Source organism: Urocitellus parryii, chromosome Y (genome assembly GCF_045843805.1).
Source record: "Urocitellus parryii isolate mUroPar1 chromosome Y, mUroPar1.hap1, whole genome shotgun sequence".
Classification (NCBI taxonomy): Eukaryota; Metazoa; Chordata; class Mammalia; order Rodentia; family Sciuridae; genus Urocitellus; species Urocitellus parryii.
This window is the reverse complement of record NC_135548.1, coordinates 19,527,247-19,545,938: the sequence shown is the minus strand read 5'-3', so window position 1 is coordinate 19,545,938 and position 18,692 is coordinate 19,527,247. Positions and strand designations below refer to the sequence as shown.

The 18,692-nt window shown below is 43.6% G+C and overlaps 1 pseudogene; it reads left to right on the top strand.

The window, feature by feature from the left end:
* The first annotated feature begins 454 nt into the window (after positions 1-454).
* LOC144250960 (coagulation factor XIII A chain-like) overlaps positions 455-18,692 on the top strand; it is a 46,277-nt pseudogene continuing 28,039 nt past the window's right edge.

The window sequence follows — 18,692 nt, the reverse complement described above, 5'->3', positions numbered from 1 at the left end:
TTTTACGTTCAAGCTTTCCAGCTTAGAAACTTTACCCTTTCAATACAAGTATGTATTGCTTATTAATTGCTACAAAGGAATATGCTTTTTATAGTTGAAGCTATGTACAAGAAATTCAAATGATAAGTGTTTCTGTTTCAGTGCGTATCCCCTTTCCCTAGAGCATAGAGCAAGAACTGTTCTGTTAGGCAGAAGAAAATGGTTGAGATCAAAACTGTTAAACACACTGATTGAAATATCTCTGGGTGACCTTGAAGCTGGTCTTAGTGGAGGGAGAGCCATAGCCAGCCCTGGAAGTCCCTGCATGGGGTGCCAACAGGAGCAGATCTGCCCAGCAAACTCGAGCCTGGGGTCCAGACTATTTCCAGGAATCCCCAGATTTAACTTAGTCCATTCCAATTATGTGAAGCCGGCAAATATGTGGGGTCACTTTGGGATGATGATGATGATGATGATGATGATGATGATGATGATGATTTGCAGGGAGAGGTGGGTGGGGGAGTAGATTTCGGGAATTGAACTCAGGGGCACTCCACCACTGAGCCACACCCCAGCCCTATTTTTTATTTTATTTAGAGACAAAGTCTCACTCAGTTGCTTAGCACCTCGCTTTTGCTGAGGCTGGCTCTGAACTCTTCCTCCTGCCTCAGCCTCTTGAGCAGCTGGGATTATAGCATGTGCCATCACACCTAGGCTTTTGGATTTCTTGAAGCACTAAACCTGGTGTGAAGTTTAACCTCTTCCGATTGTGTTTTCTAAGGAACTACCACTGCTGGAACGAAGCGTGGATGACCAGGCCTGATCTTCCTGTGGGATTTGGAGCCTGGCAAGCTGTGGACAGCACCCCTCAGGAAAACAGCGACGGTAAGGCTGCATCATCCTCAAGGAAACATTCCCCTGATGACATTTATTTCCATTTTTACGTTGGCATTTGGGGTCTGGGCAGGCGTAGGGTAGGTACTACCTGTCAATCAGATTAGGTTTCTTTTCAATAGTCAGCTTTACCCTGATGAGTTTACAACTTTTAGAAAAAGAATATAAAACTTCACATATATAATTCATCTGCTCTTGCTTTGATAAGCAGTTTTGAAGACAAGAGGAAAAAATAACTATGTAAGCATTTTTAGTAGGCTATAAAATACAGTTCAGCCTTCCCTGGTCCACTGTGATGGGATATAAAGAGAGAAAGAAAATAAAGAACTTGACAAATAATTATAGATCAGTCTTTAAATTGTTCTTCCAGAACCTGTTTTTTTTTTTTTTTTTTTTTCATGTCACTTGATTCCTTTCAAAACTTGGGTGTGTGGACGTTGGTCTTCTAATTTGCCAATGCTATGAAGTGGTGGCAGTCATGTCTGACCCTCTATTTTCATAAGTCCCTCAGCCCCCATTTCTCTTTAATAAGTTCATACAAAAAAAAGTTAGTGAACTGGGGATGGTTGATAATCTATGTCTACTTCCTCAGGTGTTGATAGGAGATAGCAAAATGCATACATATGCATTTATGCAGAAACAGTTCCTATTCATAGTGGCACTGTATTCTAAGACTTGGCTGAAAGGAAGAAAGTTTAACACTTTCCGCTGTGCTGGGTTGTAAGTCATGAGACTTCCAAGAAGAATGGCAGCTAATCTCTTAGTAACTATGGTTAAAATTTAAAGAATGTTAGAAAAATAAACATGACCCCCCCCCTCCAGGGCTTTCCGAATGCAGCTTGGGCATTGGCCAGGGTGTGTGGTTAAAGTCCAAATTCTATAGTTAAACTTGACATAGGTCCAGGATGTCCAAAAACACAAAACAAACAAACATCACACCTGCCAAAGACAATTAACATTCCCAGCATACCAGGAAGTAGTTTAAAAAAAATCAAGGGAGAGAAATGAATTACAGTAGATGAGGTAGAGAGAGAAGATGGGAGGGAAGAGGAGGGGAGGGGGGATAGTAGAGGATAGGAAAGACAGCAGAATACAACAGTCACTAGTATGGCAATATGTAAAAACGTGGATGTGTAACTGATGTGATTCTGCAATCCAATAAAAAAAAAAAAGGGATAAACCCTAGGAGGCCAACAGCTTCATACAAACGTACCTGCATCTGTGTTTGTAGGTAGCAAAATAGATGCAGAAATAATGCTGCCAGGTTCTTTCCCTGACTTCCAATTTTGGGTTGAGTTTCTCTCTTTTTTAAAAAAATATGTTTTTAATTGTCAGTGGACCTTTATTTCATTTATTTATATATAGTCCTGAGAATCGATCCCTATGAAGCTCTTTTGATGACACACAGTGGTCATCTGCCCTCTCTTGCCAGGGAAAGTATGTGGGGAAAATCAGTGATAAAACCAAGGCCTGGTCTCTTTAGTGCCATGCTCAGTGCTATGGCCTGTCCAGTATGTGGGCAGGATTAGAGACAGAAAAAACTCATGCCACCTTCCCCTGTGTGACCCAGGCATGTACCGGTGTGGCCCTGCCTCGGTTCAAGCCGTCAAGCACGGCCACGTCTGCTTCCAGTTTGATGCACCCTTCTTGTTTGCAGAGGTGAGTGGAAAGCCGAGGAAAGCACCATTTCCCTCCAGACCTCTGAACACTCGAAAGGATAAGACGCAAGATTGTGACGTCCCCATTCCCAGGTACAGGGTGTATGCTTCCTGTTTACAAAGCTAGTTAAACAGCTTTCCGACCTTCAGGACCTTAATGTTAAATGAAATTCTTATTTAATGGTTTTCTTTCCTTGATGTTTCTCAGTTGTTTTCTACCAAAAGCAAATAATCTCCTAACCTTAGCTGAGTTCTCTGTGCCCACAAACTCACTGGTATCAGCGGCTCCAGGGAAATCAGACTAACTGGATCACTCAACTGAGATTGGTAAAGACAGTCCATGAATGGAAGTTTCAGGGTATTTGTCTCCTGTCTCAGGCCAGCCCAGCAATCTGTGTAACACAAAACACCCACACACATACACACACACACACACACACACACACACACCAAGTGTGGTCTTTGGGCACTGCAATCCACATCCTACTACTCCAGGCTCATTATAAGGAGGACAGAGAGGGAGGTAAAAAGGGGGCTGCTCCAGTGGAGAAATGCAACCCAATTAATGGGTTCATGGGACCCTTGGGTCAAGAGTCTGAAATTGCAGAACGGATTAGGGAACAGAGGAAGAGGGAGCCATTGAAGGGTGCTCCAAGGAGAGCACCCACGATCAAGTGAAATGTAAAGAGGTGTCAGGTAAAGAAGGCTCGGCTAGGAGGCTGCCCAGGGGGTGAGGGGATGTTTGAAAGGCTGAGAGACAGAACTTCCCCGGAATATATTTGCACCAAAAAACACACTGAACACTCTCTCCCGTGCATTGAGTTCTTACTAGGTAGTCACTTTGCCTACCCTTTGATGCTCTTAGCAATCCTTTAAAATGGGCATTAAGATTCTCCCCCTTCTCCAGAAAGGAAAATTGAAGGAAAGAGTCTTTAAATGACCTTTCCACCCTCATCTAGCTAATAAATATTAATCCTAAGATTTCAGCTCAAGCTGGTAAAGTGCTACAGGCAGCATATGCTAAAAGGAGTAAATGGTCATTAGTAGTGTGTGCCAGGCCCTGTGCTGTGGAACTCAGAGGCTCCTGCCCTTGGGAAGCATGATTCCGGTTGGGAGGGGCAGTGTACCAACACACCCATGAGTGGTACGAGGGCACCCTGAAACTAATCAGGTGAGCAGTACAGTCAGCATAGGATCTGCATTTATGCCTAGAGGTGCATTAGCTGGGAAACTGCACCCAGGAAATGAAGCAGAACATCAAAGAGCACAAGGCACTGTCTGAGGAAAGGGGGACCCAGGTACAGACAAGGTTGAAACCCCATGAAAGTGCACATGGTCCCCCACTTACAATCGCTCCATCTGTGATTTTTTCAACTTTGCCTTGGTGCAAAAGCCATGCACATTCAGTAAAACCCATGCTTCAGAGTTTGAATTTGGACCTTTTCCTGGCAGGATCCTCTTGGGTGATGCTGGGCAGCAGCCACCAGCTGCAGCTCCTGATTATCCCCCATCAGGGAGAAATAAAACCAACCCCAAAAGGCCGTGATGCTCAGCTGAGGCGCTTGACAGGTCAGGTGTAGTAAATCCATTTTCAACTTTGGATCTCTCCAACTTACAATGCACTTATTGGGGCACAACCCTATCATAAGTCAAAGGACATCTGTGTAGCCCTAGTAATAGGAGCAGAGCAACATGGGGTTGCGTGGGAGAGATTATTAGTACTTATTTAGGCAAAGGTGTTAGAAAGAGGGAGGAAGGAATTTTAGAAAGAGGGGGATGACTGGAGCATCCTAATGCCACGTAGGGCAAATCAAACGCTCTGCAGACCAGGGTACCAGTGAGGCACCAGGCTGTCCCAGGCTGTCACACCATGAAGACTGAAGGAAGTCCACTTGGGAAGCCTGATGTCCTGAGAGATTTGTCCTTCATCTTGGAAGCCAGGGAGAGACCTCACTGAGGAGGAGTGGGAACCAGGGCACTGGTGGCCTTGTGGCACATGGATGGGATGAAACTGTCATTGGAGGTAGGGGACCAGCCAAGGGGCGGAGTTACCCCCTCCCTGCCAGAGATGACAATGGCCTGCACTAGACACAGGACAAGAGCAGGGGAAGGAGGAGGCAGCATGGAGCATGGGGAATGAAGCAGGTGGTAAAATAAGTGTCAATATTCAGACAGCAAAATTGCGGATCTGAAATCCATGAAAGGAGCTGCTTTCCCGGCACTGTACCTGCCGCCATTGCAGCTTCTAGAAGTCTCCGGAGACCAGGCAGACTGTACTTGGAATATTATCTGTTTGATTTCACTTTGGGATTTGAAGATTTGTACAAACCTCCCCAGCTGCCATCAGATAGTTTACAATGCTCCGAGAAGCTCTTAATGGGAAATCTCTATAAAATCCACAAAACCCTCTTTTTATATTTTTTTTATTATGCTTTATGGCTTCGACGAAGGAGAGAGGGGAAGGCCCTTCCTGCACAGGCGAACAGACTAATGGCTGCTAATGCAAGCACTTTGGGCTGTTATTAAATATAAATCAGGGTGTTCGGAATGTCATAGGGATTTGCAGGTTATAATCACTTCCCTCTCACCCACCATAGAGTTGTGCTTTGGCAGGGTTAGGGGGAAGCTCTGGGGCTAAAGTGGGGGACTGAACAGAGCTGGAGGTCCGCACGCAGGGCAGGGCGCAGGGCAGGGTGCAGGGTGTGCCTCACATCGGTGGCTCTGGCTCCTGCCTCCCCCTCCTCCTTGCTACATCACCCTCCCCTTGCTGTCCCAGGATTTTCCTGTTCTTTCCTCTCATGGTGACCACGGTCTCCATCATCCCTCCCTCATTCCTGGACCAGGTCAAGCATCATGTTCACTGACTTATCTTAGAGAAATGCTCATGGAGAGAATCCTCCCTTCCTTTCTTCCTTGGAGGAAAGTGATCCTTCTAGATCTCTAGATTTCTGCCGGCCCTTGAAGCCTGGTTTCTGACCCCTGCCGGCCTCATGCCCTCTTCACCATGGTGAGTCCCTTCAGCTCTGAAGGTCCTCCTGCCTCTTCTCTCCCTAACCCAGGGTGGCCCAGGGCTTCTAAAAAGGTGAGAGCAGAGGGGCTCTGTCACTGGGGTCATCCAAGTCCCCCGGCTCAGCAGACACTTGGGTTCTTAGCGAAAAATTCGCTACTCCTGTTAGCAAGACATTTTGCAGATTGTCTTTGAAGAGGTTGCTCTTCCATCTTGACTTCTGATTGGCTCGCTGCTTTTTGCATCTCATTCCAGACCCACACAAGCATGCGCACATGCACATGGGAACACTCTGGCCCACACTCCGGGCTCTGAGACGACTTTTGCAGCAGCCCTGATGGCCCCTCAGGTCCTCTTTAACCATCCCCACAGTTCTCGAGGCTGTTCCTTCTCTACTTCTGGGCCAGTCTCCATGGCAACTTGTGCAGCTGATTCTTAGTAGATACTTTGCTCTCAATTCAAACTTGTCAATGTTTGAAAACTTGCAGCTCATCTTCTAAACATCTTCCATTCAGATCTAAAATAATTCATCCATTCATTCAACTAAGAGATAAAACTTAAGAATCTTTTTTTTTTAAAGTTTTCTTCTTATCCTTCTTCATGCATCTTGTTGGAAATACCTTTAAAAATAGCCCAGATCCAACCATTTCCCTGATCACCATCCTTACCCTCTGAGCTCTACACACTGCACTGAGCTCTCTGAAGTTGCCTCCTAATTCACCTCCCTATCCCTGCTCTTATTCTTCTCCTATCTATTCTCCAAAAAAACAGTCAGAATTATCCTTTAAAATGTAAATTCAAAGTTGTCCCTCTCCTGCCCTGAATCTTCCAGGGGAAGATTCCTAGCAGCCTTACAATTAAATTAAATACGAAGCTTCCAGAGTTTCTGAGTGATGCGGTCCTTTGCTTTCGGGACACCCCACCACTTGCTGATTTCCCTCCAGCGCTCTTGATCTTCTTTCTCTTCTGGAAGCATCCAGACATGCTCTTGAGTTTTTACCCACACTGTCCTTTTGCCTAGGAGAGGGACACTCTCCGTTTGTCCTCTCCTCCTATGGGGGTGGAGGACAAATTTGCATGTCCTGTTCCCTCACTGCATTCAGGTCTCTGCTTCGGTCACCCCTTCAAAGAGGTCTTCAGTCTCTCCAATCCTACTTGAAAGATTGCTACCTGCCCTGATTTTTTCCACCTGCCCTGCCTTCATGTTTATTTTCACCTTTCTAAAATAGAAGCATCAGGAAGGTAGAATCTGTTGTATTCTCACTGCTGAGAGCATATTCGGTGTCTAGCAAATTGTTGTTCTTTCATTGTTGAATGATACGATCAAGCAAAGGAGCTGCTAGAATCGCATTGAAGAGAAGTGCTCCAGTGCTGGCAGTTCTGCTGGGGGGAATGGCATGTGTACAAAACACAAGAGAGCACACACAGAGGCCTGGCACAGTCCCCAGCTGAGGACAGGGCCAGCACAGGGATGGTTAATTGGTGATTGTGCCAGGAAGGTCTTCTAGCCCAGCTGGGCACCCACTGCCTCCATATGCTCCTGACAAAGCAGCATGCTCTCCACGGATCATTCAGTGAGGTTATCTCCACTTGGGAAAAAAATGGACAAACCAAAGTCAACTCTGTCCTGGGTCCTGAAACTAAAAAAGCAAGTCCATCCTCGGCAGAGGTCTCAGCTTCTCCCAACTGTGCAGATGCGTTTATATTCTGTGGGTGGAAGTTTGCAGAGAGAACCCTCGAGCCTCTGAGGCCTCAGTCCACCTTTTCTGAGCTCCTGGGCCTCTGAGAAATGACAGAAGCTACATGGGAAGTGCTTGTGTCTGATAGAGAGGCAAGGGTGTTGCATCAGGAAAGAATATCAGATTTCGTGTCAAGATGCTCAATTTGACATGAGCATTACCCCTTCCATCTGTAGAGGTAGAACTACATGATCACTAAGACCCTTCTCCATTTAAAACAGGGAGAATAAATAACCCTGAAACCTGAAGAGTTTCCATAAGTAACTCTACCGACCAGCCCTGTGAAGAAAGTATTATGTAAACTAGGTTCAAAGAGACTGAGTAACTCAACCAAAGTCACACAGCTCAAGTGCAATATTCCTTGCACTACACCCTTGAGCTTAACAATGGTCCTACTATATAGAGTCATTTGGTCTTGGTGGAGCCTATCAGTGTTTTTTTGTTTGTTTTTTGTTTGTTGTTCTTTCTTAAAAGCCCCTCAGTGATTCTTCTATAAAGAACCATTACACTAGTGGCCAAAACTGAAAAGAAAGCTTGCCAATGTCACTTGGAAAGAGGACTTTCCCTCCACCTCATATATATATATATATATATATATATATATATATATATATATATATATATATATATATATATATACACACACACAAAATCCATCCCATCTATGTGTTTCCCATTTTCTCTCTACAAGGGACAGGGTTGTTGGGCTAGACTGGGATTTTAGCCTCAATTAACTTCTTAACCCCTGCTCAAGGGGAGCCCAGGATTTGCCACCTTGATATTTAACCTGGTCTCTCTAGAAAGCCATGAGTTGCTGTGAGGGCTGTTATTAAAAGGCTATTTGTTTCGACAGCAGCAGGTGGAGGAGGAGCGCCCTGGGCATGCATGGCCCCCTCCAGAGGGAATGCCAAAGTTCTCAGGCAACTCACTTAAAATTTCCTTAACTTATTTCTGAAAATGACAAATATTCCTTAGATAGGTTCTCTGTCCCTTCCTGTCCTGATGCTTGACTGCATGTTTGAGACTTTTATTTCATGTGGCTAGCACCATTGAGTTCTGCTGAGGACTGGGGTCACCATCAATTACCCTCAGAAATCTGAGTCTCAAGTGTGGAAACACCAAAGCCCCAAGCCTGGTAGTATTCATGGCTCTATGGGGTCATATGGAGGAGGAAGTCGACTATGAAGCCCAGGTACATCAGCCATGGGCCAGCCCCAGGTGAAGCCCAAGGGGATGGTCCACGGGCCAGCCTGGGATAAAGGTCAAGAGGACAAACTAGGAGTTGGCTGAGGACTTAATACTTCTCCACTCACTCCAAGCCACAATCACTTTTCCTGAGCCTTCTGAGTTTTGGCAATCTCACGTCTAAAGTACGGATAATGATGTAGACCTCACAGAATTGTTGTGTTTCAAGATATCCTTGAAACATTGTGGATATTCAGGAAATGTTAGCTACCTCCTTCCCTAATAGAGACCAGACTTCATAAAAATTCACAACATTTTGTGGGAACATGGAGAAAATTTGATCTCTGTAACCTCAATTTTAAAAGTTAGGAATACAACATCTTGTTTCCCCGGTACCTAATAATGGCCATTTCATTTTTACTCAATTTTGAGATTTTTCAAGTCATATTCACATAGATCTGATCTCAGTCTGGCCTCAGAGCTTCTATAAGGTTGGCAGAACAAGTGTAGTTAATTTTCATGTTATAGAAGCAGGAACTGAAGTTCATAGAGGTTAATATGACCTTCTCAAATGAATGCACTCAGGATCAGAGCGTCTGGTAGCTATCCCAGTGTCTCTCTCAAGGCCTTCCTCCCAGGTGCTGCACCTGCCAATCCCCCTGACTATGTCAGTCTTCCTTCCCTCCATTCTTTACTTCTCAAACTCCTAATCATCCTACATGTTTCAACTTGGTTGCTACTTTCTAGCCAATCCCCTTTCTCTGCCACCATCCCAGGTACTCCCAAGTATCTTATCTTCCTAAGGTACTTATTATACTGAAATGGAGGAGTTCATTAAAATTGACCAATACATCTTTTAAAAAATATAATAGACTTAGAGTTCCACCCAAGACCTTAACAACACATTTTCTAATTTTTTTAAAAGTTATCCAGGGGATCGTCATTCATGAAATCTCCCTTACTACTGTGTAAGCCTTATTTGGAGGGACCAAATCTATTCTGTTCATTATGAGAACTCTGGCACTTTGAACAACATCTGAGAATACTATTAAATAATGCATACTTATCAATAACATGTGCTGAGTGTGAGCTCTATGTCAGGCACCATGATAAATAGTTTGCATGCATTTATTTCAGTTAATACTGCTAGCCATCAAGAAGGAACTATTATTACCCTACTTAAAGAGAAGGGAAATGAGGCTGAGAAAGGGACTTGGAAAATATATAGAAAATACATCATGAATATGTATTTTCATGTTTCCTACCTGCTACTATGCTAATCAAGGAAACACCCAAGAAAAGTATTATAAAAAATGCAATAACAGTCTCTGGGAGAATCAATTTTAAAGCACAGATTTAGAACCCTGGAAGAGTTTGGGGATCATGTATTATGGTCCCACGATACTATTTCCAAGTAGCACATTTTGCTTGCTGAACCACCAAAAAAATTCCTTGAACTTCTCTTGGATGATCTAGTCTTATCCTTCTACTAAAATACTTTTGGCTGCAAGTTACAAAATTAATATGGCCCAAACAGTTGGAGATTTGCTTTTCTCATTTAAGAGACCCTGCAGCAGGCAGTTCCTTGGGTGGTTTAGCCACTGAATGGCATCGCCAAGCCCACAGACCCTCTCCTCGTTCTATTCTGCCAGCTTCTGATTGGCAGTGGAGTTTCTCTTTACTGTCCTGAGGTGGTTGTGGCAGCTTCAAATATCACTTTGCATGGAAATATCTGAAAGCAGGAAGAGAAAGACAGACTCTCCCACGTACCTCTCTCTCCTTTTGCAAAGGAGGAATTCTTTCTGGGAAGACACCTGGCAGACCTCTTGTCCTAGAAGGAGGTCACACCCTCTACCAGCTTAAAAGAGGTGCAAGAAGGCAAGAAATGGACATAAAATCCTTCTGGCTGTCTCAAAAGTGGCTGCATTTACCAGTATGAAAATGGGAAAAGGAGATGGTTGCTGCTGATAGCCCCAGCCCCAGATAGCCTTCATTTAAATTACTCATGAGTACTCAGATGCATATTCTTACTTCAAAATGATCTTACAATGAGCGTGGTCCTAGGAATCCAGTGCTGTTGAAGAAAGGGATGATGCAACTCTAGGGATCTCTAGATGTCCACCCCCATGGAAAGTTAAAGATTTTGGTGACAAGAACCTTTTGATTTTGCCTTTAAAAAAAGTACAGACATAATATTTGTACATCTTTATGTATACATGTGGTAATTTGATACATGTATACAACGTGTAATAAATCAGGGTCATAATTTCCATCTCTTCAACCATTAATTATTTTTGTGTTGGGAATATTTTACTCTTCTAGTCATCTTAAAATATATTCTAAATTGTTTTAATCAATAATTACCCGACTGTGATAGACAGACGGACAGAGAGAACAAATTCTTCATCTCTTTTATTTTGGTGTTCTCTATTGAAATACTTTCCATTCTTTCCCAATCTTTAGTAACCACTCTTTCACTCCTTTCTTCCACAAGATTGACTTTTTAGTTTCCACAAAGGATAACATGTAGGATTTGTCTTTCTGCATCTGGTTTATTTCAACTAAAATAATGACCTCCAGTCCCATCTGTGTTGCTGCAAATGATAGGTTTTTGATTGTTGCAATGTCTGAATACCATGGCATTGTCTATACACCACATTTTCTTTATCCATTCATCTACTCATGGGCACCTAGGTTGATTCCATATTTCAGCTATTGTGAGCAGCGCTTTGATTGGCAACAAGGTCCTGTGATGATGACGAATGTTCTCCTCTCCTGTTTCCAGGTCAACAGTGATCTTATTTACATCACAGCTAAAAAAGACGGCACTCACATGGTAGAAACCTTGGATACCACCCACATTGGAAAACTAATTGTAACCAAAAACTTGAAAGAGACGGCATACAGGATATTACTGATACTTACAAATTCCAAGAAGGTAATTTACCTCAATTGAATTATTTTTTTTAAAGTTTTGCTCCAGTTCATACAGCATACAGTCACTGTCACCCTGAAATGTGTTTTAGAAAACACATTGGCATTTGAAGCATTTGGAAGTCAAAATTCTCATGAGTGAAAGACACATCACAGCTTCAGTTCTCCATTGTAGTTTTATTTGGTTGCTTGCTTTGGGCAGAATTCTCCTTCCCTTGGCTTGTGAAATGAGTTGGTTCAAAGTTGTATGTATTTAAACAGAATATAGAATATGTTCTTGTTGACAAGGACTTTCATTTTAAATAATCCTTTTAGAACACATGGTATAACTAATATAATCTTTTTTTTTTTTAAAGAGAGAGTGAGAGAGGGGAGAGAGAGAGAGAGAGAGAGAGAGAGAGAGAGAGAGAGAGAGAGAAAGAGAGAGAGAGAGAGAATTTTTAATATTTATTTATTTATTTTTTTTAGTTCTCGGCGGACACAACATCTTTGTTGGTATGTGGTGCTGAGGATCGAACCCGGGCCGCACGCATGCCAGGCGAGCGCGCTACCGCTGAGCCACATCTCCAGCCCCATATAATCTTATCTTTAGTCCAATAATAGAAATTTAAATAACTGCTTCACATTTGTTTAGTACTTTACAAATTATTTTTAATACATTGTTCCACTGAATTGTCATAGAAACCCCATGATGGAGGTAATTTAATATTAATAGGTTAGTAATGTCTCACTAATTCAGGTCAATTACGTTGAAGGCCAGTTTCAATTATAAAATAATGTTATAGTGGGTTTTTTTGTTAACTTTTATTGTACAGAATACTCCAAATGACACTATTGAGTTCAATTTCATCTCAATCAATACTGAGTGTCTCCACAATTGGTTTGGTGTGAGGCCTTCTAGCAGAGAGCAGGACATAGTTTCTGTCCCCAGGCAAGAGATACGATTATTATTCAGAGAACAAAGAAGATGGCTACTTGATCCAACCAAGAGATGCAGAAAGTGAAGCTCAGGAAGAGAGGTCACAGACCTCAGCTAAAGAAAGCTGGACAGAGCTTCCAGGAAATAGGAACATAGTCCACTATGTTTGGGGTCCTGCAGGCCTTAACAATGCATCATGTTCAGACGCCCAGTGACCAAAGACAAAGCTTCCCAAGGTCAATCAGGGACAGGAGGTGAGGATGTTGGGTGTCTTAATGGGAAACGTGGAATATATTTTGCAAATGATTCACCTTCAGATATTCTAGAGTGCGGCATTTATTTTGGTGAATGGATAAAAATGATAAGTAATTAGCATATACCTAAATATTTATCGGTATTCCTGAAGTGCTAAGGAGTGCAGGAATTGTTTAAAATATTTTAGACAGTCTCCTTGCTCTTATTTACAAAAGCAATTTGCACTATAAAGAAAAAGCTTGCTGAATTAAAAATGAGGGTGCCTCATGTTAGAAATTCAGAAATTTTGTCATTTGAACTAGTGAATTTTTACTGCATTTCTGAAAAGGTTGCTTCTCTCCTTCAGTTCGTTATTATCATCCATGGCATGACATAGATAAAAAGGGTTCTCTTTCCTTTTCCCTGAAAGAAATGTTAAAAAAAGCACAATAAAAGAAAACAAACAAGCAATGCCCTCTTATTATAGAATTACGAACACAAAGATTTAGAAAGGGAAAAAAAAAGAAATTCCGTAGAAAATGTGAAAGAAACTAGCTGCAATGTTCTCTCATTAGATGTTCCTGTATTCATCTGTTCAACATCTTGCACTTAACCATCTGCTGCATTGCAAGTACTATCTGGGGTGGGGGCTTGCAGGGACCTGCCTTCCTCTCCAGCTGCAGAAAAAAACAGAATCAACCACTGGCCAGGCTGGGTGAGAATTGCTCGGCACAGGGCAGACAGATGCTGTCCCCAACCCAGACTCGGTTCAGGGAGGGCCTTGTGGTCCTCAGCATACATATTACTTCTGCTGTACTTACAGGGGCTGTCATCGTTTTCCAAGTAGATTTGAAGGAGCAATTCACTTATTCCCATCTTGGGGCTTGACTGGCCCCCAGAAGGGGTGCTGTGGTTTATCCACCTGTTTAATCACACTGAATCAGCACCTCCTGTGTGCCAGCGCACTGGGCACAGAGCAGTGATGGTGAAGAATAGATTGGAAATGGCAGGGAGCACTGGGGTGCAAGTTCTCCAGGAAAAGTCAGGGAGACAGAGAATACAGTGTGGACTTTCTTATTCTGGAAGAATGAAAGGTGAGCTCCTGAGCTCAGAGCAGTCAGCAAGCCACACAACTAGATGTCTTCTCCAAAACAGGCAGCAGAACCCAACTGCCATTAACTGTCAGGCTCATCGGTGACAGGTGACAGTGAAGCCCAAATCAGGAAGGGGACAGCATCCGATGCCAGGAGAGGAAAGATCAAAAGTATTCCATGAAAGAGAATTTGGGGGATTGGTTAGACAAAGACTAAAATAAATAAAATGCACCAAATGTTTGTAGGGAAGACTTCTGAGGACCTGGCTTCCAGAATTGGGCAAGAAAACCAGGATCAGGGCGAGGTCAGTGTGTGTTCTGATCCAACTGGAAGACCTCCTACATCCACATACATAGTTGTAAGAGACCACCCCCCCCCATGCTGCTTCTGAGCTGGAGTTTGATTCCAGGTGAATAAGTAGTCTCTTAATCAAGGCTGGCATCTACATTTCAAACTCTAAATTTAGAAAGGATGGCGTGGAGTGCTATTTGGAGAAGGATGCTGAGAATCCCTCTGAACGGTGAGGAGGGTGATGGATTGTTGATGTCTGCCACGAGCAGACAGTAAAGAGCTGGCTGTGTGCACGCCACTCTGATCCTCATAGCGAATCCCTCATATAATTTCTCTGCATCCTCAAGCACTGAGTGTGGATACTAAAGCATGGAGTCGAGTAAAAACATAGAAAAGAACTTCTGACCAGACTTGGGGATCAATCATTTTAATTAATTAAATTGCAAGAAGATCATTTTTTCCACTTTGACAAATGAAAACTTAATATCAATTTTATGACTTTGTTTTTTTTTTTTTTTTTCAAAATATAAGATTCAGCAACTATAAAGCATTGAAAACCAGAATTCGGAAAGCTTACACTGTAGTGATCTGTCTTCTTTTATGATTGTGTCTCCACCCCAGTCCTTCTTTAATACATTAATTATGACCCCTCTGTCGCATATTTTCATCTCCCCTGCTCTTTCTATTAGCATTGCAGTATTTGCTACATTAAGCAAACAAACAAAAAATTTAGCAGGGCATGATGGTGCACACCTGTAATCCCAGTGGCTTGGGAGGCTGAGGCAGGAGGATTGCAAATTCAAAGCCAGCCTCAGCAATTTAGTGACGCCCTAAGAAACTTAGTGAGACCCTGTCTCTAAACATTAAAAAATAGCTGGGGATGTGGCTCAGTGGTTAAGTGTCCCTGGGTTCAATCCCTGGTACCAAAAAAAAAAAAAAAATCACAAAACCCTTTTCAAGTGTATTCCACACCAAACGTGCCTCGTTGTGTCTTTGCAATGTGTTTTCATCTTGAAAGAGCTGCCTGAATGTAAATCCTTTCCTTCCCTTCTTTTCCCATTTCCTTCTTTTCCCATTTGCACCCTGATTTCTGCTCCCAGCATATCCTGGAAGCTCTTCTTCATAATTTTGGGTGATGATAATTTCTTCCAAGAAAAATAACAACTCTAGCTTCCCCACCTCACCCTCCCCTTCCTTCAGTCTAACCCCTGCCTTGCTGCTCAAGGGATATTACCTGACATTTAAGCCAGAGCCTGTTATAGCACTGCTCAAAAGCCCTCACTGTCTTCCCGTTGCATTCAGACCTTTGCAATCACAAGGTCTCTTTTTGGTTGATTCTTTGACACTCCCCCCTCACTACACCTCTTGGCAATGCCCCACAGACATCAGACACAGCACCAGGCACACTGCTGCCAGTTCCTCCAGCAACCCAAGCTCCTGCTCACCCCCATGCCTCTGCTTACTGTGTTGAAAGACCCCCTCTCCCAAAATGCTCCCTGCCCCCAGGCAGGTCGAGGGTCTCTCCTTCATATCCCCAGACACTCCACCAACATCTGCCCCAGCATCTGGGATGTGCGTGTCTACACTGCGATTGTTCTCCACTTGTCCCTTTGGTGCCCATGAGGGCTGTGTTTCCATCATGCCTCGCACTTTGCCTGAGACATCACGGAGGTTATCACAGCACCAAATGACCACCTGAATGGTCACCAAAACAGCACTTTCCAGATGGGATTAATTGCATGTAAAATGATTTAAACTGGACTATTTAAACTTATTATGAAGATGGAAGCCTTCATAATAATTTTAAATAGTTTAGTTTAAATCTCTGGCTGAAAGCAGCTTGTGTCTGCAAACCCAGATCCTTCAGCCAGGAGGCCCCAGGTCCTGGGGACTCAGAGGCACATAAGACAGACCCTGTCCCTGGAGCTAGGACTCACCAGGGGAGGTGATGTCATGCAGAGGCAAGTGCTCTGATGAGGAAAAGGAAAAAAAATACATGTGTTTTAGAGAGAGATGAGAGGACTAGGGTTTGGGCACACATTGCACAGAGCTGGGAGGGGCTCAAGCAGCTGACATTGGAGCTAAGATCAGGACATGAGAAGAGGCTTCATCCAACATAAAAAGATGGTATTACTTCCTGGTTAACAGGGAGATATTTTTACCTTGCTCCTGAAGGCTACAGAGGAATCTCAGAAAATACAATCTCTCTTTAAATCACCTCTCGTATCACTACAGGATTGCCCGTGGCCCTGAATTTTGTAAGATACCAGAGCACAGAGGATAACTGCTGAGAAACAGGAATTACTCTGTCAGGCTCTGGGAAACCTCAAAATTCTCTCCTGCTGGGCCCATCCTTCCTGTAATAGCCCAGTCGGCCTCTGCCTGGCAGTGCCCTGCTCTCAGGGCACATGATTCCCCAGAAGGAGGCCCAAGGGTCCACCAGCCAGGACATCTCTCTGGTTGCTCCCAGCTCTACACAAGCTTTTTCTCCTCCCCTTCCCCTCCCACAGCCAGCTCAGCTTCTGTACCCAAAGGCAGCACCTCTCTCCTCTCCTTCCCGCTGCTGGAATTTGCCTCCTGCCTTTTACCTAAATGCATATTTGGCCCCCATCCAAAGTGCTGATCATTACTGCCCTCTCTCTCACGGACCCATCTGCCAGATGATGTCCGCTAAAATATCTCACAGCACTTTCTGCTGCCCTGGCTCCACTGCCTGCTTCCCTTCATTATCTTCCTCCTATTGATCCATCAACATGTGCTGTAGCCAGTGCTTGTCCTAGACCAACTGTTTCTGGCACATTCTTGCAGTCTTGACAATTGGGGAAATTGTTCACACATAGACACACACATCCACCTTTGCACACAACACCTGCTGGCGTTTCCTCTGTCCTTCCAGAGGGTCTTCCATTCATTATGCATCTACTCCCTGTGATCCACCTAACCACTCCACGATGAAGCTGTCCTGATTTTGCAGATGTGGCAATGGATGACATCATAGTGCCTCGCTGGTGGAGTTGTTGGATGAGGTGGGGCACAGGCATCTATCCCAACACCTGACACATAATTAGCACTTATTAGGAGTCATGATTAATTGGCCTCTTCACCATCACTGCATTCAATTATTCACTAAAGTAGAAGATAATATCTTAACATTAACATAATTATAAAAACCAGCATTCCTTATTTAAAGTGTCTTTTTTTTTCTACTAGTCATTGTGGTGACTGATTTTTACAAGTCCAGGAATTTGCCTTCATCTCTTCATCTCTGTCCTCCATGATGCTTGAGGATATCAGAAGCACCAAGCTCATTTCTGAAGCCAAACATTTCATGTAAAACTCTGTAGGGACAGTTAGCCTGGAGTCAGGCTAACGGGAATTTTCCTCTTCCAAAGAAAACCCTTTCTGCATCTCCCCCTGCCCTCATCTCCAACCCAATCACTTCAATAACTCTGCAAGACAGTTCCTCAAAACAGCATCCGCATCTCAAACTGCACTAGAACTTTGGTGCATTCCCACAAAACAATGGACAGCCCTTTAAACACAGCTCAGGATCAAGAGTATCTGAGATATTTGTGTTCAGGAAAATTGAACAGGTCTCCTTTCTGGAGTGTTTTTCTTAATTTTTTTTTCATTTTTAATTGGTGCATTATAGTTGTACACATTGGTGGGGTTTGATGTTACATATTTGGACATGCACACAATATAGCAGTATGATTTGGCCAATATCATTCCCCATTATTTCTTCTTTCCTTCCACTCCTCCTCCCTCCTGGTCCCTTTTCTCTACTCTACCAATCTCCCTTTGTTGTTTATGTGATCTCCTCGCCCTTTCTTTTCCTGTTTCCTCTCTAATTTGACCTTCTGAATTTGGCTTATTTCACTTAACATAATGGTCTCTAGCTTCATCCATTTTCCTGCAAATGACACAATTTCATTTTTCTTTATGGCTGAGTAAAACTCCACTGTGTGTGTATCTATCACACTTTCTGTATCCATTCATCTGTTGGACACCTAGGCTGGTTCCAGTTTGGCTATTGTGCATGGTGCTGCTGTAAACATTGGGTGTGCATGGGGATTCGAGCAGTGGCATTACTGCTTCTCAGCAAGCAGGTGAGACAGGACTTCTGTAGGAATTTTTATCTCAGAGCCTCTGATAGGCCTCAGAAGGCTGTGAACCTTTAGCTATCTCTAGAAGACTCAGGGATATTCCACAGGATCTATCCCAGAAACAGGGAAGACTAGTTAGCATCTTGCCAGATCCCTATGTCCTGGGGTGGCCATGATTTGAGAAAACTTTCTGCCCTCTGCCAACAGCCAACTGACCACCTTGGAAGGTAGAGAAGGGTGGGGCAGGAGCCCTCCAGAGTCAACACAGAAAGGAATAATTGGAAAAGGCTAGATTGGGAAGAGAAGGAAGAGGGGCTTGTATTTGGGAGAAGGAACATCCAGGAGCCAGAGAAAGCTTATATTGCAGGAGGCGGGACAGAAAGAGACAACTATTTCCAAAATCCTTGCTTAGTGGACTCCAGATTCCAGCTCTATGGTTATGACTCAGGGCGGGAAAGAAATTGACACCATAGTTTGAGACAAGTTCGATTTTTAAAATTTTACCAGCTGCACCCTGCACTAAAGGCCCTGGAGAAACAACCTTAAGAGCAATACGTTTAGTAACCTTCTTTCCAGACAGACCTTGGCATGGCCACCTACTCAACCAGCAGCCCGGGCAGGTCACTGCCTCTCCAAGAACCTCATTTTGCAG